At 50.3% G+C, this 27531-nt stretch overlaps 1 protein-coding gene across 5 annotated transcripts in view; it reads right to left on the bottom strand.

Annotated features, from left to right (window-relative positions):
* Window positions 1-27531, bottom strand: part of CAB39L (calcium binding protein 39 like) — a 1166132-nt gene that overhangs the window by 655224 nt on the left and 483377 nt on the right. The gene's annotated exons all lie outside the window — the stretch shown is intronic.

The raw sequence follows: 27531 nt of genomic DNA, 5'->3' as shown, positions 1-27531 counted from the left end.
AGGCATTTGTGGGTGAGGGCGAGTGTTTTGAAAACAATCCTCTCTTTCACCGGAAGCCAGTGTGCCTGTCTTCTGACTTCTGAGATGTGGTCTTTTCTCGCGGTGCCTGTGGCCGCCCTAAGTGCATTATTTTGAACTAGCTGAAGTTTGGCCAGGTTCTTATTGGAGATCCCAACGAGTAGGGCATTACAGTAGTCCAGCCTGGATCCAATTATTGCCCTAGCAATGGTGAGGCAATTCTGGCGTGACAGGAAAGGTCTGGCAGCGTTGAGGACTTTCGAGTAATAGGCTGAGGAGGAGGCAATGGCATTGACCTGTCTATCCATTGACAAGTCTGAGTCTAGGTAGACTCCGAGTGTCTTCACATGTTTGGAGACCTTGATGGGAATGTTGTCAATAGTGAAGGAAGTGTACTGTTCACCGAGGTCCCCCAACGTGGAAGGTGCTCCTATGAGGAGGAGTTCGGTTTTTTCACTATTAAGGCATAGCCAGTTATCTGCCATCCATGATTGGATAGTGGAGTAGATGGTGGTAAGAGTTTTAGTATCCGCCAGGTAATCGCCTGTGAGTGGGATGAGGACCTGTAGGAATGTAAGTTGGGATGGAGAGTTGGTGAGATGTGTGGTGGTGAGAGAGGTGTGTGGGTGTTTGGGGATTGGAGAACATAGAAGGGGAATATTTTCAGCATTACAATTTATAATGATCAATTTAGTTAATATTATTAAATAGTACAAAGAAGGTAGCAGGCGCTCCTCTCCAGAAAGAACATGGCATGATAACACGTTTACATGTCCCAAAGTATAATTACTTATTTGTTGCCACCTGAATACTCTATTCACTGCTAATAAGCTGCTACTCTAGGATTTTGTCACTCTGCACCAAACCTACTTTCATCCTTCCTCATTGGCTCACTCCTAGTATTAAAACGCCCCCAGGTGAAAGTCCTTTACATTGAGCAGAACTTTATACTCATTCTTAGTCCAAAAAAAGGGATTTTCCGATTTCAATTCAATGTATTTCAGCTAGCAACTGCAGCTGGACCAGCATTTCAATGTTAAAGGAGAACGTTTACCTAGTATGGCTATAGAAATCTCCCACCGCAATGCAACCAGCAAACAGTAGCTGAAGCCGTGCAGCGAGTCACCAACACCCCCTTGGTAACCATGATGCTCCCAGATAAACAATAGATCAAAGTGAGTATTTTGCAAGTCCAAAAAACCTATACAGAGTTTACCTACTGTCTACTTGCGTTGGGGACAATATGTTTATGAAATCATATTGCCCATGGCAAAAAAGAACTTGTCCTGAGAGTGGAGCTATAGGAATTTCACACTGCTGTGGAAAAGTGCCTCCTCCGGATTCAGAAGGGCTACAAGCTTTGATTGATGTGTCAACACCTTTAGCAATTGTCGTCTAAAAAAAACACGTGAGAATTCCCATAAGCAAAGGCTTGCATGAAGTCAAGCTCCACTGAGATAATAGTCAGGACCTCATCTTGACAGTACAATTCCTCGGACAAGCCCTCTACCACCCAGCCTTCAAGGGCTCCAGTCCATAACTCTATATTAAAGGTTGGTGGACGTGGCCAACGGGCCATGTAAGCAGACATGCCCCGTTAGAGCTTTGTGGGATCCGAACAATGAAAAGCTAACGTGTTGCAGAATCTATGTAGAATAAGCATAAAGGCACAAAAAGGGACGTCGGAGCACTGAGCCTATACAAGAATCTGACTGCGGGGGCTCGAGTGGGTATGGCTGGCGAGATAGGCAGCAAAGAACGGTGACCGCCGGGTGTGACTCTGAAGATGGCGGCCAGCACTGTGTGAGACGTGGGAGCCAGGCGAAAACAGCTGACGGCACAGGCGAGAGCCATACAGTACGAAGCATTGAAAAGGCATTGTTGGGAGGTGATGCCCCCTGTCTCTGCATCAGGAGAGGCAAGCACAGTGGTTAAACAGGCAGCACAGCGTCTGTGAAGCACGGAGGAGGAGTGCTATTGTACACACAGGAGATCTGGAGCCAAAGCTAAAGAACAGCAATTCGGGTCGCAGTCCAGGTGCAGTAGCCGCTAACAGCAAGAGTGAGGGGGTCCCGGGCTGGTGAAGGAGGAAGTGCCCGCCGAACAGAGCTACACCGGTGTAGCACCACTGCTGAGGAGTAACAACGCAGCGAGTGGTGGCCATTGCAGAGAGAGGTTGGGCGGTGGTGACTCCAGCCGCACAAACCAAAGAGAGGACGACACAGTGATAGAACGTGAGCGAATTACCGGTAAGGAGAAGGGGAAATCGTGAGCGGGCTGCCCCCAGCGAACACACAAGTTACTCAGCGAGCAGCCGGCCAAGCAGGGGAAGGTGTGTAGCACAAGTACAGAATAAACACACCCCTAGACCCCACGCAAAACTAAATACACACAAGACTCTGCGGGCCAATTGAGGGCTCTCAAGCAGGTCTAACTAATACCAAGTATCCCCAAAGAGTGATTACACCTAATGGCACCATGTCATGCCCGACCTCTGCGATAACTGGGAACTGCTCAAGTCTGACGCAGGATAGGACAGAAGAAATCCTGGTATAGATATTCAAGAAAGGCAACAGAATTGGCCTTGCTGGATAAACTGCTCCGAACAAGCTTATAAGCCAGCTCCCAGCCGGGGGGGAGGGGTGGGGGGTTAAGGATTTGTGGAGAGCACCGTTTACACCAATGGCATCCAAATATAATAAAACCAAAAGGCAAGCAGACTACAATGGAGTCCTATGCCAAGAGCCAAGTCACCCCAGGGAAGGATGAGGAGAGTAATGGTGACACAGGAGAGGCTGCTGAACAGCAGGAAACAACTAACCAGGGGAACCAACATATACTACACACCATAGCTGTGCTGCAAGCCACGTTAGAAGCCAAAATAGAAGAGGTTAGAGAGGATGTTGGTCGACTGCGGCAAGACGTACGTGGCCTGGCCGAAAGAACAAGCAAGTTGGAAACACAGGTAAAGGAGAACACTGCGGAGAGGGTGCAGATGTCTGCGGAGGTGAGAGTGCCACAACAAAAGGTCAAATTACTGGAAGACAGAACAAAGGAGGCAGAAGGAAGGGTGAGACGCAATAACATTAGGATTGTCGGCCTGTCTGATGGGACTGAGGGATCAGACCCCACTAATTACATAGAGAACCTGCTGCTACAGGAACTGGGCCCAGAGAACTTAACTCACGACTTCACTATCGAAAGAGAGCATTGCTCCCTAGTGAGAAGGCCGCCACCAGGTGCTCCGCCCAGGACTATTATAGCCAACGTCCTTAATTATAAGGACAGATAGAAGATCCTGGCATTCTCCAGAAATGGTGGCAATATTCAATAGGCCTATCCAAGTTGGCGTTCTTTCCAGACTATACATTTCAAATGCAGAAAAGAATAGTGCAATTCATCACAGTGACAGAAATACTGCGTAAAGCTGGGCTCAAATACATACTATCTATCCAGCCAGGCTCAAGATCCTGCACAATGGAAAGGCCCTGTTCTTTGAGACACCGACAAAAGCACAGGACTGGATGGACAGTGTCCAGATAGCAGCATCAGATCCCTAAAGACACGAATGAGAAAGGACGTCCCCATGTCACTTTGGCACCACAAAGTCAACACGAAGCTACAATTCACTACAGGAGCAACACGGTTCAGTTTTGGGAGGCTTGTCAACAGGAGTCACCTGAGACGTGCCTGCTGCTTCCCCTCTATTCTTTAGTAGGTACATCGTAGTACCCATTTGTTGGGCACCAAGAGCCCTGCCAATTGGCAAGATTTTGAGGAGCGGAAGAGGATAAAGTCTAAACATGCGGTGCATGGCTGGACAGTTTAAGTTATGGGGAGTTATGTTAGGTGGAAGGGGAGGGGGTCACCAAAGGGGAGGGGGGTGAAGCCTGATGGATATAGTAGCTTAAGGTATTTACAGTTAGATAATACACCCGTATGGGTCACAGCTCGCATCGTTCTAGTGCAGTTATGTAGACAATGGCAGGAGACCTAAAGGTAATGACCTGGAATGAGCATGGTCCAAATAATTATAACATAAGACAGAGGGTAATCACATACCTGAGAAGGCACGAAGTGGGCATTGCAATAAATCATACAGGAAACCCATTTCACCGAACAGAAATTATCGAAATTAGCTGGAAAATGGGGGTGGGTGGTAGCCACTGCTACCTATTACAACCTGCAATAAAGAAATTACTCGGGAGACCTGATATGGGTGCCAGCTCAGGATCCCAAAAAAGTACCCACTATTAGTGACTCTGGGCATTCAAATCTGGCAAAGGGTCTCTGGGGTTATGGGGATCCTGGACCTGATCTTACCCCAGACGCCGCTAGCAGCGGTAATGACAGACTACAGAGGGCTGCACGCTGGGGTCAAGGTAACCCTGTGAGATCGCGACAATAGGAGACCTATGGGGGGGGGGGAGGCAGCTAGCATTTTCGTAACTACAGGCATCCATGGGCACACATAGAGGGCAATTCCTGACACACATGACCATATTAAAAACAATTAAAAACAGGTGGCCAGTAGTGGAAGGGGCACTGGGAGTTAACAAGGACATGGAAACCATGATGAATGTCTCAGAGGGTGGGCATGCTATATCAAGGTTGTACGAGACCCTAATTGGGTGTACCTCGAAGGAGAAACTGAAATGCAGAACGGGGTGGAAGAGCTGGGGAGACACTTTGAAGATAAGGATTGGGGTAACATTGTGGCATATCACAAAAAGGTTTCGAGAAATGCTAGACTACAGATGCTCCAATTTTACATCACCCAAATGGCATACCTCACTCCTGGAGTGGTAGCTAAGTTCAAAGGAGCAAGTAGTTAGAAAAGCCCTAAATGTAATTTAGAAAATGCAAGTATGAATCAGATGGGGGAGTGTGTTTTATGTATTGTCCTTTGTCCTGATTTGTCTTGTTCTCTTGTTGATCTGTATTGTTCGATGATACTTTAGTGAATCTAAGCTTGGTATTTATATGTGATTTCAAATTGATATGTTGGATCTTTACTTTGCTTTGTTGTTGCATGTGTTTTTTTTTTGTATTTTTACTGTAATCATTCATTCTTCGGAATCAATGATTGGTTGTAATATATTTTGTGGAAATTATAAATAAAGTGTTTAAAAAAAAAAGAAAAAAAAAGAAAATGCAGCTATGACACATATGTTCTGGGAATGTGCAGCCACACAGTCTTTTTGGAGTAATATAGCAACCAAGGTGGCAGAGGGTGGACTTGTTTTGGACGTACAGTCACCGGAAGGAAGCATGCATATTGGGGCAATTCAGAAGAGGAACGAAGCAGAAAGTAACAGGGAAGATCAGAGATCTCGTATACGTACTTGCTAAGCAAAGCATTGCCATGACATGAAAAGCAAACACTGTTCCAAGTGTAAAAACAGTTTGTGGGAAGATCTGAGAAAATGGTTGACAGCTGAAACTGGGATATGGGTAAAAGCGCTGAGAGAGCAAAAACAAGAACCTGGCCCGACCTAATGCAATGGCTAGCCTTAACTATGTTCAACCAGACCAAGGAAAAATATTCGGCACTAACGCCATCGAGCAACAGACCCAACCCAGATCATGGCTATATCATATGAAGGCTTAGGGGTGAGCAGGGAGGTGGTGTCACGCGTTCCCGTCCGTGGAGGCTATGGGACAGATGGTGTCGCAGCTGCCATTGATGTATCCGGCACGCTTCCCAGAAACGTCCTCCAGCGTTCTAGTCTTTCCCATCATGGGCGCCGCCACTGTTACTTAGCCCGGACTCTCCTGACGCGCAGCGCGTTTCAACCGACGTGAGTTTCTCTTTGGTTTACAACGCTCCCAGTTTTTCCCCTTGGCTCCGCTGAGTCCGTCTGTCCTCTATTCCGCTTTGCCCGCTCTCTTGCTGGCCTCTCGCCCTTCTTTTCACCTAGTCTCTCTCCCTTTGCCAGTGTCCTCCGCTTCTCTTACTTCGCCTGGATTCCCCGTCCTTTTCACCTATTCCCTCTAGTTTCCCTGCTTTGTTTGGGTCTTACCTGCCGACCTTACCGTCACTGTGTGGATCTTACCTGCGTTCCCAATCTTGAACAGCCTTGGAGATTCCTGCTCGCAGCTACCATCCAGGGTTTTTTTCTGCCAGTACGGCTTTTTCCCCTCATTGGCGTTTCCGGTTGCCGTTTCACTGGACTGCTTGTTCAGTGAGCGGTCACAGTGGCGGCCTCCCGTGATCGACCATACTTACATTTAAAAAAAAGACTTCAGAAGGAAGAAGACCTCGTCCTTCAGTTCACCAAAATCAGGTGAGGAGTGGAGGACCTGTTGTCGGAAGACGAACTAGTGTGTGGCACAATTTCAGAAGAGAATCTTGACTGTTTGAAACACCCTAACACATCCACTGCCCAGATGGCATCTCTTGAACAGCTACAAGAAGTGGCGGTAGCTGTGCAAAACCTAACTGCAGAAGATCAAGCATTGAAAACGGAGAACTCCATCCTCCGGCAAATGACAAGACCATGGAGTCATATGTCCACCGACTTTATTGTCAACTTGCCAAACTCTGAGGGCTGTACTTGTATTATGGTTACTGTTTATTATTACTCCAAATTGGCCCACTTCACACCCCTTGCAGGACTGCCAACGGCTTCTGAAACCGCCAGGGTGTTTGTGCGAGATATTTACCGCCTACATGGATTGCCTGATAAGATGGTCTTCGATAGAGGAAGCCAGTTTACTTCCCACTTTTGGAAGGCTCTATGTCAACTTTTAGGTATAGAGCGAGCGTTGTCCTCGGGTTTTCATCCTCAAACTAACGGTCAGACTGAACGCCTGAATGGTACATTAAAGCAGTATCTACGATGTTACACTAACTCTCAGCAAGACAACTGGGTGTCCCTATTGCATATTGCGGAATTCTCATACAACAATGCTACTCATTCGGCCATAGGGATGAGTCCTTTTTTTTGTACTTATGGTCTACATCCACGGAGCTTGTTGCCAAGACTGTCTCCCCATCTAACATACCGGGCCTTAAGGCATTGTTGACATCCCTTACCGAAGCACACCAACGGGCCAGAACCAACCTACTAGAATCTCAGAACACTGTCAAAAGGCAAGCAGACCACAAACGCACAGACAACACACCCTGGGAGGTAGGCTCCAAAGTATGGCTCTCAACCAAATATCTTCCACGATGGGTTCATCCCACGAAACTCTCCCCTCGATTCTTGGGACCCTATAAGAAAATGGCTCGCATTAACCCTGTGGCATATCGTCTCAAATTACCTGCTAGTCTCGGGAGCATTCATCCAGTTTTTCATTCTTCGTTGTTACGCCCAGCTATCGGAGAGTTCCATTGTCAACCAGTGAAAGGCCGATCCTTTCAGAAAGATCAGAATACTGAGGAGTATGAAGTTTCTCAAATCCGGGACTCCAGATATCGCAAAGGGAGAGTGGAATACCTGGTCCACTGAAAAGGCTATCCTGATTCCGAGGACTCTTAGGAACCTCATTCTTGTATCCATGCTCCTGTCCTCCTTCGTCGATTCCATCAAGCTCATCCAGGGAAACCGGGTTTGCCACGAATAAAAAGGGGCATACTGTCACGCGTTCACGTCCGTGGAGGCTATGGGACAGATGGTGTTGCAGCCGCCATTGATGTATCCGGCACGCTCCCCAGGAACGTCCTCCAGCGTTCTAGTCTTTCCCATCATGGCCGCCACCACGGTTACTTAGCCCGGACTCTCCTGACGCGCTGCGCATTTCAACCAACGTAGTTTCTCTTTGGTTTACAACGCTCCCAGTTTTTCCCCTTGGCTCCGCTGAGTCTGTCTGTCCTCTCTTCCTCTTTCCCCGCTCTCTTGCTGGCCTCTCGCCCTTCTTTTCACCTGGTCCCTCTCCCTTTGCCAGTGTCCTCTGCTTCTCTTGCTTCGCCTGGATTCCCCGTCCTTTTCGCCTATTACCTCTAGTTTTCCCGCTTTGTTTGGGTCTTACCTGCCGACCTTACCGTCACTGTGTGGATCTTACCTGCGTTCCCCATCTTGGACAGCCTTGGAGATTCCTGCTCGCAGCTACCATCCAGGGGTTTTTTCTGCCAGTACGTCTTTTTCCCCTCATTGGCGTTTCCGGGAGCCCTTTCACTGGACTGCTTGTTCAGTGAGCGGTCACAGTGGCGGCCTCCCGTGATCGACCATACTTACATAAAAAAAAAGACTTCAGAAGGAAGAAGACCTCATCCTTCAGTTCACCGAAATCAGGTGAGGTGAGGAGTGGGAGGACCTGTTGTCAGAAGACGAACTAATGTGTGGCACAATTTCAGAAGAGAATCTTGACAGGTGGGGCTGTTAGGGAAACATTCAACTGTTGGAATGTGAAATTGATCTGCACAGATATGACTTAATGTATTGTTGTGTTAAACCAATAAAAAAATAATTAAAAAAAATAACTCTATATTAAAGGTTGTTCACATCTTTGAGAAAATCTGAGTTCTGGAAACAAGAGAAAAGCCCAGGAGGTATCAGCATCAAGCAGCATCTGAGCCAAAGGCAAAGAAGCCTTTGCCTAAGGCGCAAAATGACTCTGAAGGGGAGCAGTCTCCACAGGGTGACAATATACCTTGCCTTATTTTGGGGCCACTACCAGACCGAGGAGGGCCATGTGCCTCCCAGACACCGTGTATGAAGAACAGGAGAGCGGTATGGGGAGGATCCCATGGTCACCTGCACTTTGTCCCCTTTAGTGGGCAGGGGGCTGCCACATGCCCCAACAGAATATGATTGCCCCTTTAGATAGATAGTTACACAGGAAACCTCACAAATTCCCTAAAAGAATTTACTGATCCTTTAATTGACAGACAGTCCTCCAAGAACAGACACAGCTCTGCTCCCAGCGCTAGATTCCCACGCCATGCCCAGGAAAGATGCGCTGTCCTGATCCAAGATGGCAGGATGCAGCTCTTGGAGCTACGGTCCACCCACTATACCTGAAAACCATTGCAACACCTGAAATTAGGAGTTCACTATCCAGGGACCAGGCAAACAACAAAGTTAAAACTAACGCTCAGGTGAAAACTCTGAAGCAAAGCCAAACGCTGGGGTAGGGAATAAATGGCTATATAGCCCAATGCTAGAGTCAGCAGGGTGTGGGTGAAGACAATTGGAGAAGGAGAGGCGGGAATGGCAGAGATGGGAGAATAGCAGCTTGTGGCAGGAGGGGAACAGCTGGTAGAAGGAGGAGTACAGCTGGAGGCAGAAGAACAACAACAGGTGGTGGCAGAAGCAGAGCAACAGATGGTGGCAGGAGAAGAACAACAGATGGTGGCAGGAGAAGAACAACAGGTTGTGGAAGAAGTAGAAGAACACAAGTTGTTATCAGGAGGCAAAGAGCATAAGCTGATGAGAAAAGGCGAGCCCTCGGCTCAAATGCAGGCTCTCTCTCTCTCTCCCCTAGCCACTCTCTTACTGTTGCTAGTCTCTACCACCCCCGTGGTCAAATCACCTCTTTTATCTCTGAGTGGACTGACCTCCTCTCATCCCTCCTGGCCTCAACCACTCAACTCCTCCTCCTTGGTGATCCATATTGATTCTCCCTCTTCTGTGCTCTTTCGCGAACCTTGCGATTCCCTCTCCTTCTCTATCCTCCCCTCTGGCCCGACTCCCTCTGCTGGACACACACTTGATGTATTGGTCTCCTCTGGCCTCCCCCTCTCTATTCCCCTGACCACTCCTCTCTCCTGGAGTGATCACTGCCTCCTCTCCTCTAATCTCTCCTTCGCTTTCCCCGCAAGCCAAGGCTACCCAAAGATTGCCACCTACCTTCTCGGACATCCAGCCCATGAAGCGTGTGTCAGTTGATGCTTTCGCTGCCACCTTCTCCCTCCCCCCTCTTCACCGCTGGCTGACTCACATCCTGACACTGCCCTGTCCCTGCTTTACTCCTCTATTTGTGCTACTCTTGATGTTCTTGCTCCTGTCATGAGGATCTGTTTGAAGTCCAAAGCCAAGTGCAATTCTTGGTATGAGCCCAACCTAGCTACACCTAAACGTAAGTGCAGGGTGGCTGAGAGGAAATGGAGGGCTTCTTGTTCATCCTCTGACAAACTGGCCTGTCGCCTGCTTCAAAGGCAATACCGTCTCTCTGTCCTCACCAAAAAGAGTTCATATTCCAGCCTATGTCTCTGCGGGATCTAACAACTCGGCCGAACTCTTTAAAATATGCAAGGAGCTGGGCAACCCTTCTGCAGTCTCTACCCCCCCTCCTTGCTCTTTGCAATGCCCTTGCCTCTCACTTTATCTCTAAAACCCAGGACATCCTGTCCACCCTCTCCTCCCCTGCCCCTCCTATCCCCTCTAGGTCTCCGCTTGCTGACACTCCTTTAGCCACCCGCCCCCCACCCTCGGTCTCATCCTTACCTCTCGTCTCCCCTGATGGGGTCGCTAAACAAGTGCGATCTATGAAAGCCTCGTCAAAACAGGTTCATCCCTATTCCTCTAAAACTATGAAGGACCACATAGATACCCTCGCTCCGTCCATTGCCGATTTTTGCAACCTCTCCTTTGCCTCAGGACCCTTCCCCTCCCCTCTGAAGCACTCCCTTGAACATCCTCTTCTCAAAAAACCCACAGCTGATCCTTCTTGTCCGGCCGATTATCGCCAAATTTCTATTACTCCCTAATTGGGTAAACTCCTGGGAAAGCTGGCCATCTCTCTACTTAACCTTCATTCTGATTCTGTTGGCGCTCTCCATGACCACCAATCTGCTCTCCTGAACATCCGTGAAGATCTGCTCTCCAACCTTGACTCTAACATTCCCTCTGTCCTCATCCTACTCAATCTCTCCTGTGCCTTCGACACGGTCAACCATATCACCCTGCTCAACCGTCTCTGTGATAACATTGGTATCACCGATCAGCCTCTGGCCCGACTGACATCTTACCTCTCTGAACGACCCTCCCAGGTCCAACTTGGGTCCTTCCTATCATCTAGCTCCCTCTCTTCCTGTGGTGTTCCCCAGGGATCTAACCTCTAGCCTTGGCTTTTCAACCAATACCTGGCAACTCTCGCCCATTGCATTGCCATTTTCTGCTCAACTTTCCAGTGCTACGCTGACGACGCTCAACTAATTTTCAGTCTGCCCTCGGCCACCTCCTCTCCTCTCATCCCTGATTGCTTATCTGCCATTCAAGATTGGTGTGCAGCCAATGATCTTTGTCTAAATGCCAACAAAACCGAGATCTTTGTCATCGGTACACCTTCACCATCTGGCCAGTCTCACTTGGCCCTCCTCCCACCCCTACCTGCGGGGTCAAGAACCTCAGGGGTCATCTTTGACTCACTTTCCTTCTCCGCCCACAACTCTGGCGTCTCTAAAAAGTCAAACTTCCTACTGCACCTTCTCAGAGGTACTCTGCCTTTCCTCTCCTTCCCCCAGAAGCTCACTGTATGCCAAGCTTTGATTCTCTCTAGATTGCACTACTGTAACAGCCTCTTTCTAAATCTACCTGCCTACACTCTCCGCCCTTTACAACTAATCCAGAACAGGACTGCGAGACTTGTCCTTGGCCTCAAGCCCTGGGATCGTATCCCTCCAGCTCTGAAATCCCTTCATTGGCTCCCAGTGGATGCAAGGATTACATTTAAAACCCTCTGCATTGTCCACAAGCCTTTCTGGGGCCTGGGTCCAAAATACATTCAGCTATCCCTCCGTAAATACCTCCCGTCTCGAGCTCTTCGCTCCTCTACCTCTAACTCCCTCAGGGTCAGTCGTTTTTCAAAGTAACAAGCTGGGGGTAGATCTCTGTATTTGGCTGGTGCCTCCCTTTGGAACAGCCTCCCTGCCACTCGCAGTGCCTCAAGACCTGCGTCTTTGCTTCAGCCTTTGCCCCCCTTTTCCCCTGCTGATCTGTTTCTTTATCGGCACTGTGCAACTGGCCACCCTCTGTCTTCCGGGCCCAGGTACCGGCTAACCCTGCCACCCTCCTGCACTTCCTCAGGCCCACCCCTTGCACTGCACTGGACTGGGGTCTGCATCTGTACCCATACAGTCCCCCACCCACTTTTCCTCTGCACCTATCAGATACCCTGTCTGCTAAAATCAGCACTTGCAGGCTGCACTACCACTTTTTATTGCCTTTATTTATGTATTTATTTATTTATTTATTTATTATTTATTTGTTTCTCCTCTGTTCCGCACTTGCCACTTCTCCCCCTTCCATGCACTTTTCCCCTTTTCCCTTCCCATGCACTTGCATGTTCTTAATGTCACTGGGCCAAGTAAGATCATTGTTTTGTTCTCCCCTGTTCCCCTCCCTTGCCTTGTCGCGCTCTGAAACACTTGTGTATGAGCACGAAATAAATAAAATATCAATTCAAAGCTTTGAGAAAGATTTCAGCTGCAGCATATTTTCTGAATACAAACTCCTTGTTATGGTAAGTCACCCTCAGCTTGACCGACTCCAGACGGCACAGTCACCAACTCCTTTTTAACTTTAAAAAGGGCTTTCTTCCTGCATTGCATAATGTCTCTGGGCTCAGATCATGAGACAGTAATATACGGGCTCCTTCAATGTGTACCTCATTGTTAGGGAGAATTCTCTGTAAAGGCTAATTTCCCAAACCTAGTGAGTCCCCCAGCAGCTTTGATGGATTTTTGGGGTTTATTTTTTCTCCTGCTAAGAGTGAGACTCTTTTACTCCCACTCTTAGACATGATTTGAGGTGTTCCTTTGTCTTTCCATGTGTTTTATGGGCTATGGGTCTTTTACTCCATAGGGTCTCATGTGTTTTGTATGTGGGTTACACAGCACCCTCCGTGCCGTAACCCAGGGGTGTCGTAGCACCCCCAAACATAGACTCCATACCGTGGGACTGACTACTGTCTCCCAGGGCATGTAAAGTCACCATTGGCTTTACTAGTCCCAAATTATGAACAGAAACCAGTACAAACCATCATATTGTGGACGTACTGGTCAGGGCAATTCGATTGTCCCGGGGTCTGTTGTTCGAGGGGCGCACGTCTCCGTCCCCCCTGATCGAGTTTTGGCTGGTGGCAGTGGATACTACTTTTTATATTCGACCGCAAATATATCTCTATGGGATTTTCCCATTGTTCGAGGCTACCAACTTTAATTATTTAATTCTTATAGCCTCGAACATACCGCCGGTTTATTGATTTAATATTAATTCACTGGTTGGTATTTTTTCTAGAACTCGATTCTAAAATGGCGTTCATGGCCGACGACAGAGGAGATCTCCAGTCCGGAGAGTCTTCTTCCTTTGACTGGTGGGGATAACCAGTTTTGTCTTCTTTTCACCTTCCTGGAGCATCTCGTGGCCGCCTTGCCCGTGCCTTGCCCGTGCCAAGCACCCCGGCAACCGGAACACCACGGTTTACCACTACCACGAAGAGAAGGGTAGTACCTTTTAACCGAAGAACTCCGCGGCTGGTTTCTTCCCTGGCAGTGCAACGACCATCATCTTTCCTCCACGGCGAGACCTCCTCTTCCTCTGGACGAAACACCGACTTGCACCCGCTGCCAGGAGCAACTGTCCCTGCTGGAGCTTCCTTCACACTTAAGGTACTGTGTCCCGCCTGGCTTCCATTGCGACAGATCGTACGGGGTGACAGTAAAGCCTCGACTTTCTAACCTGGGCTGGCCTGGGACAACCTTGCTAACTTTTCCTGACTTTAATTTCATCCTTTGTGTGCGAACTATCTACAAGACTCTTTGGGCATAACCCCACTGTGTGAACCTGGACCCCTTCTGCTTGCTCTCTCCAAGAGTGGGCCTTGCAATGGACTTCCTTGCTCTCCAGTAGAACTCTGCCTATCCTGCCTTACTGTGGTTCTTTGAAAAGTATTGAAATTTGTGTGCTTCCATAACTCTGCCTTTTTCCCTCCCTTTTTTATAATTTATTAGAGTGCCATCTTATGTTAAGCGCTCACCTCTGTCTGAATATAAGTGGTGTTTCTCACTAAGACTTGTCTAATAAGTAATTAGGGTTGTATATATATAATAGTGACTGTGTGCTGAATTTACTTTTCTCTTTAGGCTAGTGTAATTTACAAGTGTGTCTTTAAATAAATAATTATATACTTTTACACCAAAGCTCTGGTCAGTGTTTGCTTGTGCTACTGTATCTCTGTACCTATTGTGTATACTCTGTATACTGCCTAACTCTTCTTGAGGGAAGTCTGACTGCTCAGCCACAGCTACCAAGTGAATCTGTGTGGTACAGACTGTTACCAAGTGGGTTTACTGCCAAACACCTGTAGTCTTAAGTCTTTTGCAGTGGTCCCTAAGGGAACTGCACAGGTTTCTGCCTAACACTCCTTGAGTCGAAAGACCTTCTTTGGGATAGCACCTCTAGTATCAACTGATTCAGACTCACTACAACTTTAAATCCTTTCAGCTGTGCCGAAGGACGTCATCCCATAAACAATCGGTACATTTGGCAGACCACTGATGGAGTCACTGAGATATCCGCTGTATCGTTTATTGCCAACAGGTCAGTCAGGAGCGCCTCCACACTTGGCCACAAACTTTCTACCACATGCACCGTAGGAGCATCAACACCCAGAGAACAACTTGTGTCCTTAAGTCATTAAGAGTTTCCAACGTAGAATCAAGTCTCCAGAAGCTCTACTGCACAGGTTTTTAAATCCTCAATTGCTTCCAGAGACTTCTCATTTTTTGACACCACTTGCTGTTCAATGAGGAACAAGTTACTTACCTGTAACTGTTGTTATCCAGCATGGGTCTGGCATGGATTCACATGCTCATGAATATTCCCCGTCGTCAGGCTGGGAATTCCCGGTAAAGAAAAAATCAGTATCAGTTTCGTTTCTGATCTGTCTTTCTTAGTAGTAACCAATCACTGATCTCTGGGTCATACTGCCCCCAGCCAATGACTGCCCTCTCCCTAAGCCCCTCCCCTGGCAGCCATCCTCAGATTTGGTAGCACGCCAAGTGGCAGTATGACCAAGTGAAGAGCCGCAGAGGGGTAGGCGGGAGGGTTTGCATGTGAATCCATGCCAGACCCATGCTGGAGAACAACAGTTACAGGTAAGTAACTTGTTCCTTCTCCAGCATGGGCTCTGGCATGGATTCACATGCTCATGAATAAAAGAATGCATAGCAGTATACACATGCACAACCACGGGAGGTGGCAACAGGCTCAGCATTAAGCAATACAACAACTCAACATCAAGCATCTCTTACCTCCTCACCAGGCTCACCTTAAGCGAACAGGTTGCGCAGCACTGCTTGGCCGACCCTGGACTCCTCCCTGGAGTCCGGATCGATGCAGTAGAATCTTTTGAAGGTGTGCGTCGACCTCCACGTAGCAGCCCTGCAGATGTCCAGCAGGGGCACACCATACAGGAACGCCGTGGTAGCAGCGATCGCTCTGGTCGAATGGTATCTCGGACGGCCAGGCAGCGGTCGGTTTGCCAACCGGTGACAATGCATGATGCAGCCGGAGAGCCATTTGGAAATGGAAGTCTTCGATTGAGCCTTCCTTTGATTCACAGACCCAAAGTTCACAAACAGTTGTGACGTCTTCCGAAAACTCTTTGTGCGGTCCACGTAGAACTTCAGCGCTCTAGCTACATCCAGCAAGTGCAAAGTCCTCTCAGCTGGCGTCGAAGGCGACGGGAAGACAACTGGTAACACCAAGGGCTCGTTGAGGTGGAAGTCCGACAGCACCTTGGGCATGAAGGAGGGGTGCGTCCTTAGCACCACCCTCGTGTCATGAAAAGTCAATTATGGAGGCTTGCAAGATAGGGCCTGAATCTCTCCCACTCGTCGTGCAGAGGTGATGGCCACGAGGAACGCCGTCTTCCATGACAGGAACTTCAAAGGCGCCGAATGCATAGGCTCGAATGGGGCTCCCATGAGCCTGGTCAGCACCACATTAAGCTCCCACGCTGGGGCAGGAGCCTTCACCGGCGGGAATGATCAGAATAGTCCCTTCATAGAATCCTTCACCAGGCGATGAGACCACAAGGACGCCCGTCCCGTAGTCCTGGTATATCGGGAGATGGCAGCCAGATGTATTTTTATGGAGGCGTGAGCCAGATCAGCTTTGGCCAGTGACAGTAGGTACGGCAGTACTTGAGGGGCCGTAATCCGCAGAGGGTTAATCTTCTGTGCACGGCACCAGACAGAGAACCTCTTCCATTTATGACCGTAACACTTGAGAGTTGAGGACGCCCTGGCCTTTGCAAGAACCTCTCTGCAATCAGCCGGGATATCGTACCCTCCAAACTCTAGTGCTGCAGAAGCCAGGCCTGCAAGTTCAGCGACTGTGGGTCGTGATGGAGAATGGCGCCTCCTTCTCTGGAGAGAAGATCCGCGGCTGCCAGCAGCCTGACTGGCGGGGACGTTGACAAGTCCAGAAGGTCCAGGAACCAGATCTGCCTCGGCCACGCCGGTGCGACGAGGATCATCCTGCACCTGGACTTCTTGAGCTGGTTGATGAGGCGGAGCAGCAAAGGCAATGGAGGGAACGCGTACAGAAACAGGCTGTCCCAAGGGAACGAGAAAGCATCGCCCATGCTCCTCGGCTGTGGGAACCTGCTGGCGAACCTCTGGCACTTGGAGTTCGTCGCAAACAGGTCGATCTGGGGTTTGCCCCATCGTTGGAAAAGTCGATCCAGGCGCAGTTCCCACTCGTGGCACGAGCGCAGCTCCCTACTGAGTGAGTCGGCGATGGTGTTTTTTATTCCTGCCAGGTGGAAGGGAACCAGAAACATCCCCTGGGAGACGGCCCAGTGCCACAGATCCTGGGCCTCCTTGGATAGGGCTGGGGATCTGGTGTCCCAATGCTTCCGTATGTAGAACATCGTGGTGGTGTTGTCTGTGAAGATTCTCACCACTTTGTCCTTGAGGGACAGGAGGAACGACCTGAGCGCCCAGAACACTGCTCGGAGCTCCAAGATGTTGATGTGAAGAGACCTCTCCTCCGGGAGCCAAAGGCCTCTTTCGTGGAGATCTCCGGTGTGGGCCCCCCAACCCTCCAGAGAGGCGTCCGTAGTCACCGTCTCTTGAAATGCCAGGGTTTGAAAGTCTGTGCCCGTCGTGAGGTGAGCCCGCGTGCCCCACCATAGGATCGCCCGACAGAACTCCTCGTCGAGGGGGATCCTGTCTTCGAAGCAACCCCTCGCCTGAAACCAGCGGGCGTCGAGGAACTCCTGTAGCAGACGCATCCGAAGTCTGCACAGGGGCACAAGGTAGATGCATGAGGACATCATCCCGAGAAGGGACTTGATAGACCTCACCCTGGCCACGTCCGTGGCTAACAGGCGCAGCACCTTGCCCAGGATGGTCTTGGTCCTCTCCTCTGAAGGGGAGGCCAATTGCTCAACAGTATCGTGCTTCGCCCCCAAAAACAGAGCTACTTGCGATGGAACCAGGTGGGATTTGGGGTAGTTGATGGCGAACCCCAGCTCCGTGAGCAACCGGACGGTCCCCGCCGTATGATCTACGGCGAGTTCCCTTGACCTTGCCCGGATTAGGCAGTTGTCAAGGTACGGGTAGACGTGGATCCCCTGCAGGCGCAGCCGCGCCGCCACTGGTGCCAGGCACTTGGTGAAAACCCTGGGTGCCGACTTTAATCCGAACGGTAGGGCTCTGAATTGGTAGTGGCGACCCTGAACCACGAACCTGAGGAACTTCCTGTGCCTTTTTAGAATGGGGATGTGGAAGTAAGCATCCTCCAGGTCCAACGATGATAGGAAGTCGCCTTCCTCCAGCTGTCCCAGCACGTGCTGGAGGGTGACCATCCTGAATTTCTGCGCCTTGATGTATTTGTTTAACCGACGCAGGTCCAGGATGGGGCGCCAACCGCCGGTCTTCTTTCTGACGAGAAAGTACCTTAAGTACACTCCGGAGCCCCAGAGCCTCCTGGGGACGAGCTCGATGGCACCTTTTTTGAGCATCGCCTTTACTTCCAACAGCAGTTGAGGGACGTGATTCTCCTTCCTGGCCACGGGAGGAATGCGAGGGCACTTCTTTTGGAATTCCAGCGAGTGCCGGTTGGCCAGGGTGTCCAGCACCCAACGGTCGGTGGAGATGGACTCCCACACGCTGACGAACTTCGTCAGCCGTCCTCCCACCGGGGTGCTTCGGTGGGGGCCCGACGACACGGCCGGGTCAGTCTTGTTTGGAGGAGGCCTTGCCGCCTTGGCCTCCTTGACGACGACGGCGGGATCCCCCTTGCTTGCCTCGACCTCTGTAGGCCTCCTGGGAAGAGGAGCAGGCCCCCTTGCGGTAAGCGGAGAAGCAACCGCTGGATCCTTTGGAGGCACTCTGTCTGCCTCCGGGGCTCCGAAAGGGCCGTCGCTGCTGAAGCACCCCAAGGGCCCGGGCCGTCTCCGAGTCGGTCTTGATGGCCTGTAGAGACTCATCCACCGCCTTACCAAAGAGGTTGTTGCCGTCGAACGGCATGTCCAACACCCTGGTCTGGACGTCCTGGCGAAAGTCTGTCGCCTTGAGCCATCCCCGTCGTCGGAGGCAAACTCCGTTGCCCAGTTGGCGAAATCCGGTATCGGCGATGTCCGTCGCCACCGTCATGGCGTGATTCGACGCCATCTCGCCCTCCTGCAGAATTTCTAGGGCCTCCGCCCTTTTGTCATCAGGCAGGAAATCTAGCAGGGGAGTTATTTTGAACCAGAGCTCCCTGTCGTAGTGGGCCACGATCGCTAAGGCATTGGCCGCCTTAATCGTCGTTGCCGCCGATGAGATGACTCGTCGTCCCATAGAGTCCAACTTCTTGCCCTTGCTGTCCGGCGGGGAAGTGGACGTTGAAGCCGCCGTGCCCGCTGCCTTCTTCTTAGCTGCTGCCGAGACCGAGTCCGGCGTGGGCTGGGCCCTGAGGCACAGGGGGGAGGCATCAGGGACTTGGTACTTTTTCTCGTACCTGTCCCTCTTGGCGGGTGTCGTGGCAGGGTTCTTGAGGACCACAAGCCCCTCGTCCCAGATGTCGTCGAGTAAAGGCACAGCGAGGGCAGTCTTCCTCTTAGCCTCTCGTCGTTGGTACAGAAACCCCTCCTTTTTCTGTTCTTCAGGGCAGAGCTGGAAGAGCTCGGATGCCCTGGTTATCATGGCGTGGAAAGAGCCAACCTCGTCAGCTGGGGACGCCCGCAGGGGGTGGTGGGGGGTGACGACGGGATGTCTGCTGTGTCATCGCCGCCGTCATCGTCCGTCCCCGTCGCCGTATCCGTCGCCGAATCCTCTCCCGGTGAGGGGGATGAGGGGTCCACCGGTCTCGCAGGCATGAAGGGCGGAGCGGGGTGGACTCTCCTCCGCTTGTTCGGAGGGCTTCCCGACGGGCCTGGTTCTGGCTCCTCCGTCGGGGTGCGTGGTAATCTCGTCCTTATCTCGGTACATAAGGATTGGATTGCCAACAAAATGGCCGCCGAGCTATCCTGGGGCTCGGGCAATGGCTGCGACAGACGGGATGGCCGCTCCATTGGGCCCTGTTCGTCGTCGCTATCTTCGATCATGTCAACAGGGATCGAACCTTCTCGAACCTCTCGTTGAGGTTTCTGAACCTCTCTTTGAGGCCTATGGACCTTTTGTTGAGGCCCTCCTCGGTCTCCACCAGTTCCTCTTCAGAGGCTGATTCCGAGTCTGTAATGGCCACTGCCCCCCCCTATTTTTCAGCCCGGGGCTTCATGGGGGTCTTAGCGATGGGCTGGAAAGAGGATTCCCTCTGAGGCGGCAGGGATACTCTGGGCCCAGAGGCCGTTTCCATTGACGTAGTCTCAGCCGGCTCCGCCAGGGTCGCAGCGACCACTTCGGTAGAGGCCTTAGCCGGGTGGATTAAAGCCCTCACCACCTTAGGTCCGTCCTGGGCCTTCGCCTTGGGGGGAGGGTCAGCGTCTCACTCCCCCTTCGAGATCGACCAGGTCTGCTCCAGCAGCCTACCCAGGTTCTCGGACTTCCTCTTCCCCGAACCAGAGCGCTGGCTCATGGTCGAACGTGCCGGGGAAGTAGCACCCTGCTTGGCAACCGAAGAGCCCGACCTTTCGGCGCTCCCAGAGCCCGCGGACTCGCGGTGCTTGGCCTTCTGTTGGGCGCCCATCGCGGGGACGCCCTCAAAGGACTTAGAAGCCCGCTCAGACGACTTCTTCCTCTTCTCACTGGCTGTGCCCTTCTCCAGCCAGGTGGCGAGGCGGGACTACGATCTTGTTTGGTCCGTTCCGAAAGGTTCTTGCAGAACGCACAGTCCTTCTCCACGTGCGTCTTGTCCCCATGGAGGCAGTAGAGGCATCGCGAATGCTCGTTCTCCTTGAAAACGTTATATAATCCGCATCCAGGGCAGTTCCTGAACAGCTTGGATCCGGGCGTCGAACGCCCCTTGTCCTGGGCTATGTCTGTTGAGGTAGGCCGCAGATCTTCCGGAATCCTCCAAGAAGTGTAAACTCGACGAAAACTTCACCCTTGAGGGGCGTAGAAGAATTCCGAAACAGGTCCCCGTTATCGGAAGTAGAAGCGGTGGAGCTTGAGGCTCGATTAAATCGAAAAAATGAGAAATCTCCTGGAAAAAAACGTGAAAACGCAGCAAAAAACTCGAGAGCTAAACACGAGGACTCCCAACACTTGAGCGTGCGGTAAAAATCTTAGGAAGGCTGCCAGAGGCGGGGCTTAGGGAGAGGGCAGTCATTGGCTGGGGGCAGTATGACCCAGCGATCAGTGATTGGTTACTACTAAGAAAGACAGATCAGAAACGAAACTGATACTTATTTTTTCTTTACCGAGGATTCCCAGCCTGACGACGGGGAATATTCATGAGCATGTGAATCCATGCCAGACCCCATGCTGGAGAAGGAACAAGTTACTTACGTCTTCTTCTTCACGAGGAAGTATCTCGAGTAAACTCCGGAGCCCCGAAGCCTCTTTGGGACGAGTTCGATGGCGCCCTTCCTGAGCATCGCCCTTACCTCCAGGAGAAGCTGAGGGAGGTGAAGCTCTTTCCTGGCCACGGGGGGGGACGCGCGGGCACCTTCTTTGAAACTCGAGCAGCCGGTTCAATCCTGTTTCGACGAGGCTTTGCCGCCTTGACCTCCTTGGCGACGACGGCGGGGTCCGCCAGACTTGCCTCGTCCTCTGTAGGCCTCCTGAGACGACGAGCGGGCCGCTTGACGGTAGGTGGAGAAACCGCCGCCAGAACCTTTGGAGGCGCCCTTGCCTCCGCTGCTCCGAAAGGGCGTCCGTCGTTGCTGCAGAACCCCCAGGGCCGGGCCGTCTCAGTGTCCGCTTTAATGGCCTGAAGGGAATCGTCCACTGTTTTCCCAAACAGGTTGTTCCCATCGAACGGCATGTCCAGGACTCTGGTCTGTACGTCTTGACGGAAGTCCGTAGCCTTGAGCCATCCACGCCGCCTAAGGCACACGCCGTTGCCCAACTGGCGAAACCCAGTGTCGGCGATGTCCGTCGCAATAGTGATGGCGTGGTCCGACGCCACCTCACCTTCCTGTAGGATCTCCAGGGCGTCCGCCCTCTTGTCGTCCGGTAGGAAGTCCAGCAAGGGAGCCAGTTTGTACCATAGCTCCCTGTCGCAGCGGGCCACGATAGCCAAGGCGTTGGCCGCTTTAATCGTCGTCGCTGCAGACGAGATGACCCTGCGTCCCATAGCGTCCAATTTCTTTCCCTCGCCGTCCGGTGGGGAAGTCGATGTGGAGGCCGCACCCCCCCGCTTTCTTCCTGGCCGCCGCGGAGACGACGGAGTCCGGGGTAGGCTGCGCCCGGAGGCACAGGGGGGCCGCGTCCGGGACCCGGTACTTATTCTCGTACCGGTCTCTTCTAGCTGGCGTCGTGGAAGGGTTCTTGAGGAGGGCGAGGCCCTCATCCCAAATGTCGTCCAGTAGAGGCACCGCGAGGACCGTCTTCCTCTTGGCCTCGCGCCGTTGATAAAGGAATCCTTCCTTTTTCTTCTCCTCAGGGAAGAGTTGGAAAAGCTCGGATGCCCTGGCGATCATGGAGTGGAGCGATCCAATCTCGTCGGGCGGAGAAGCCCTGGTGGGAGGTGACGACAGTAGATCCTCGTCGTATACCTCGTCGTCCGTACCCGTCGCTGCCGTGTCCGGCCCCTTATCATCCCCTCGGGTGGACGGGGAGGAGGGCTGGACGGGGCGCGACGGCTGAAAAGGAGGTGGAGGGTGAATCCTTCTTTTCTTGGGCGGGGGAACACCAGAAGGTCCCGGTTCAGGATCCCCCGACGGGAGAGGTTCCTCCGTCGGCAACGGCAGTCTCGTCCTTATCTCTGAGCATAAGGACTGTATAGCCAACAAAATGCCCGCCGAGTTGTCTTGCGGCGCTGGCAGAGGGGAATCCGACGGGCGATCAGGGGCCCCGTCGGCACCCTCGACGATGTCGTCACCTGCGTCGGGATCCATCCCGACGGGCCGGTCTTCTTCCACGCCAAGGCCATGGCTTAAGACCTCGATCAGCTCTTCCTCCGAGGTTGAAGCCGAATCTACGACGACGCCCTGCCCCCCCTTTTTCTTCCCCGCCGGGGATTTCACAGGGGTCCTATCGATGGGCACAAAAGAGGACTCCCTCCGAGGTGGCAGGGAGACTCTTAGCCCCGAGGTCGCCACCACTGGTGTAGCCTCCACAGGCTGAGCCAGGGCCGCCGCGACAGTTTCGATAGAGGACTTGGCCGGATGGATTAAGGCCTTCACCACCTTAGGTGCGCTCACCGCCTTATCCTTGAGGGGGGGGACACTGCCTCGCTCCCCCTCCGATGGGGCCTTTGAGCTCGACCGGGGCCTCTCCAGGAGCCTCGCCGGGTGCTCGCCCTTCCTCTTACCCGACCCAGAGCGTTGGCTCGTGGCTGAAGGTGCCGGGGGGGGGGCGCCCTGCCTGGCGCCCGTAGAGCCCGACCGTTCGGCGCTCCCGGTGCCAGCGGACTCGCGGTGCTTGGCCTTGTGTTGGACCCCCGTCGCCCGGGCGTCCTCAAAGGTCTTAGAAGACCGCTCGGATTTCTTCCTCTTCTTCTCGCCTGACGGGCTCTTCCCTTCCAGCCAGTTGGCGAGACGTTGATGGCGGTCCTTCATGGTCCGCTCCGACATATTGCCGCAAAACGCACAGTCCTTCTCCACGTGCGTCTTGTCCTCATGTAAGCAGTAGAGACAAAAGGAGTGTTCATCCTCCTTAAAGACGTTCTGCTGCTGGCATCCAGGGCAGACCCTGAACAGCTTTCCGGGCGTCGAGCTTCCCTTCTCCTGGGCCATGTCCGGGCCTGAGAAACTTCTGGAGTCCTCCAAAAGCATAGCTCGACGAAATCTTCACCCTTGAGGGGCGCAGACGAATCCGACACGGGTCCCCGTTGATCGGATGGAGAGTCGGTGGAGCTTGAGGCTCTTTTGACCGGAAAAAAAAAATGAAGTTTTTGAGAAAAAACGTGAAAAAATAGCACTAACGCTCGAGAGCAATAGCACGAGGATCCCAACACATGAACGTGCGGTAAAAATCTGAAGATGGCTGCCAGAGGCGGTGCTTAGGTAGAGGGCAGTCATTGGCTGTGGTCAGTATGACACAGAGACCAGTGATTGGTTATTACTACGAAAGACAGATCAGAAACGAAACTGATACTGGTTTTTTTCTTTACCGAGGATTCCCAGCCTGACGACGGGGAATATTCATGAGCATGTGAATCCATGCCAGACCCCATGCTGGAGAACTGCTACTTTTGATGTAGTAACGCCCCCTGGTCCACAGTCACAACACTTCAAACTGCCACCTCTAGTTTCTTATTAGCTTCAACTGCACCCTCAATATTCTCAGTTTGTTTTGTGGGTCATAGTGTTGTGAAATGACTACAGGGATTTAAGTAACAACTGAAGTCACAGAGAGCATCTTTGCTCCTCAAATCCACCCTGTACGGCTGTTGGTCCCTCAGGTGCAAAGCATTTATTTCTGCTGTCCCCATATTAAAGGAACCATATGCTGAACCCCCTTTTAAATTATTCAACAGAAACATGCACTTTTAACTGACAGTTATCTGAAGCTGTTAAATATGTAGGCCGCCTGTGGGAGGTAAGGGCCTATTCTTGATATGCCGTCTTTGCCTAACAAGTGAACCATTCCCAGAAATGGTATAAATATGCAGTTCCTGCCTACTGGTCCCAGCTGCCTCATCAACCCTGCCCAGATTGCCGTTTTAGTGAACTGTGCACTAATGTTCTGCTCAGCCTACAACCGTCCAGTTCTCCTCCTTTGCTCCCTGCCACAGAACACAATGAGAAAGCTTGGTTGTGCAAGGACCAAGGGCGTGTGAGCAGACCGCTAATACTGCCAGAGCTCCTCTCTGATTATCAAACTGTTCATTTCGCTACTCCTTTCTAGCACTTCCAATGCAGCACAGACGTGCTCAAAGAGAGCGTGATGTAGGGCCCTTCTTTACAGCTGCAAACGTTTGTAGCCTTTTGGGCCTTATCGTGCTTGGGAGACGTTTTCTTTGAACAGATACAACTTGGAAACAAACACCACAATTGCATGTTTTTACTGTAGCCTGCTAAAAATCGGGACATTTGCAAAAAGTCTCTAAGAACTGGTCTGATGACTATTTTCTTATTTTTTTTCTTTTGGCAATATGAAGAAACGGGTGTTGGAAGAACTGCAGGGGTCAACCTGAAGGTATTCTTGAGAGAAGGGAAAAGGGTGGAGTCCAGTCCAAGCCAGACATTGGTATTCTATGGATTTATCATTGAGAACCCATCAAATTGAAGTTTAAAGGAGATACGAAAATTCAAATTCAGGTGTGGTCTGATCTGTTGATCCATGCCCAGGATATGACAACAAGCAGTGCTGGAACTAAGACAGCAATTCTGTGGTTGCCACTGGAGGAGGTGCCACCTTCAGGAAGCTCAGTGGGCCATGGATACACCCCTTTTGCAGAGGCTGTGCCAGGACCTTGGCAAAGATGTGCAACATCTGGCACCTAAATTCCTTCCACTTCTCTGGAGTGGAGGAGCTAGGGGCAAACATTAACTGAACGTAGGTGATGATTCTTTTGAGGTGTTATCATCCCTGTAATGTGAGAGACAGCTATGTTACCTGATGAATAGTGCTACTTCTAGCAAGATCTATTCTGTTGCTTTTTTCACCATCCCAAGAGCAGAGCTCCTCGGGCTCCTTATTGGGTACCCAGGTCTCCTTGGTGGAAGGCTGAAGCTGACTATTTCGATATGGTAAGCTTTTCACCCTGGTGAAGAAAGGTGCAGATCCTGTTGGAACACTCGCAGAGGATCTTAGTGCATGAACTGACATCAGCTGCAGACCTCCATTTCATGCTCCTCCCCAAGACAGAGACACACTTCATGGGGCTACGACAGACATCTGCCTCCCGCAATTCCTCTGGGGCTTGACAACCAAAGATTTTGTGGAAATAGGCATGACGCAGCAAGAATTAAATCACAGTCTCGTTCGTGAAGCAGCATGCTGAGTGCACAGAAAATAAGAACTGGGGTTGTGGTGGGAAGCCGGCTCCATATAGACCACCCATGACATCAAGCCCGAAGTCATGGGCACCTACAGTGCCAAGCAGAACACATGTGAGCTCCTAGTGGCTTGTAAATTTCGAAAGACATACTGACACTAGAGAACATATATCGACGTAGAGAAATCTGCATGGGGAAAGAAATTATTTTGGAAAGACACAGAGCTCCAAAGCAAGAAATGACTCGCCAAGCACAAACATTGAAATAATTAAGATTTAAAACTAAGCAGACTAGAAATTTATTTTAAAAGAATTACCAGTCAAACTTTTTTCTCACTACAGAAGCTACAAGCCACATGAACATTAACCAAATACTAGTACATATAGAAACACCAGACTTGACACCTTACTGGCGCTAAGAATCAGGGGGAAGAACATTTATAATACAGTATACCACATTCAATTTATTGTTCTATTAGTGACACAAATAAGCCTATTTTTTCAAAATACAATCTAAAGCATTCCACATCTAGAAAAAGAAAGATTTAAAGGATAGGAATCTGCAAACTCCATGTGGAAACGAGAATAACAGTGTGTCAAAACATTAACTCAGCAACAGAGCGATTAGGAAATCTTTGTACAGACAGCTCACTTCTTAGGAAGTGCAACATTTTCATTTCATTCCAATGTTATTTGCTTGATTATTACAAAGCAGTCAACAGTATACATTTCTGATACTACTTTTTAATCGCTAAAATGTATCTTTATAGTTTGATAGCGATCTCCAAACTAGCCAACAAATATTTAGAACATCATAATATGTAGGAAAGTGATATTATAGCATATACACAAATACATGTGTTGTAAAAGAAACAGCACGAAGTAGGACCAAAAAAGATGGACAATTAAACCTGAGCTTCCACTGTATGTGGAGAAAGCTTGTTTGCAGACCGAGTTGAACTAAGCCTCTAACCTCAACATTTGACAGTTTTGCAAGTTTGGTGCTTGCATATTGCCCGAATTCATGGGGATACATGACACAGTATAACATAATTCTAAACAATTAAAGAGAACTTCTAAAAATAGTAAAGATGTATACTATATAGTACAGAATTAAAGGAATAGCATCCCAAGTAGCATGAAATATGCACACTAGCCCAAGTAATATTTTTTCCAGGCTACCATATAAGCCAATGTGTGATACAAAAACAGTTAGATATAAAATATTATTGCTCATGTGATGATATTAAGCATATATCTCTGTGTTGCACAAGCCTGCTCTGGCCATCATTCCAATAATGGTTAACTAGGTTCTCCGAAAGAGACAGCTTCCATTTCTAACTTTTCTTCAATTTCTTAAAACATCTAACCCGGCTATCACCCTGAAACGGTTGAAGCAGAATCAATTTTAAAATGGTGGGTCATATGTTTTCCCTGAATTGCCCCAAGAGGGCCAGCACAGCACACATACCCAAACCAATTAATGGTTTTTGGATGGGGTTCGCCCCACAGAGTACATTTGTGAAATAATGGGGTCACCAACAGTACACAAGAACATTTGGCCACACGTTTTCCTGAAAGCTATGCACAAGCAATAACATGACACCATGTCTTAACTATATAGGACACATATCTGAGGTCCTCTGATAGGATTCATTTATATAAAATAGGATCAATGGGAATCAACCAATCACACAAAACAATAGCTCACAGATCTGTAAATAATAATGAAACTTTACAGTGCAAGACAGTGATTTAAATGCATGTGAACAACCATAATCATGAAACTTCAATTTTATTTAAAAGGTTTTGCTAAGGAGATTTATTTTGTTTTTTTTAGAAAGCAACACCAGACTTGATTGTAGAAATGATGTACATGGCAGAGCTCCTGAAAGGACGCTTAATTCTGCCCTGTTGGTTGCATTTATCTGCAGTTTTCAACTTATTTATTTACTGTGTCACTGTCCATATTGGTATGATGTGTGTTTAATAGCTTATTTTCTTGTGGGAATACAAATATTTAAAAACATATCATAATGTAGAATTGTGAACTACAATGTGGAGACAATAGTCAAACTAAATG

This window comes from Ambystoma mexicanum, chromosome 7q (assembly GCF_040938575.1).
Source record: "Ambystoma mexicanum isolate Mex_15411 chromosome 7q, UKY_AmexF1_1, whole genome shotgun sequence".
Taxonomy (NCBI): Eukaryota; Metazoa; Chordata; class Amphibia; order Caudata; family Ambystomatidae; genus Ambystoma; species Ambystoma mexicanum.
This window is presented reverse-complemented; position numbering and strand designations above follow the sequence as displayed.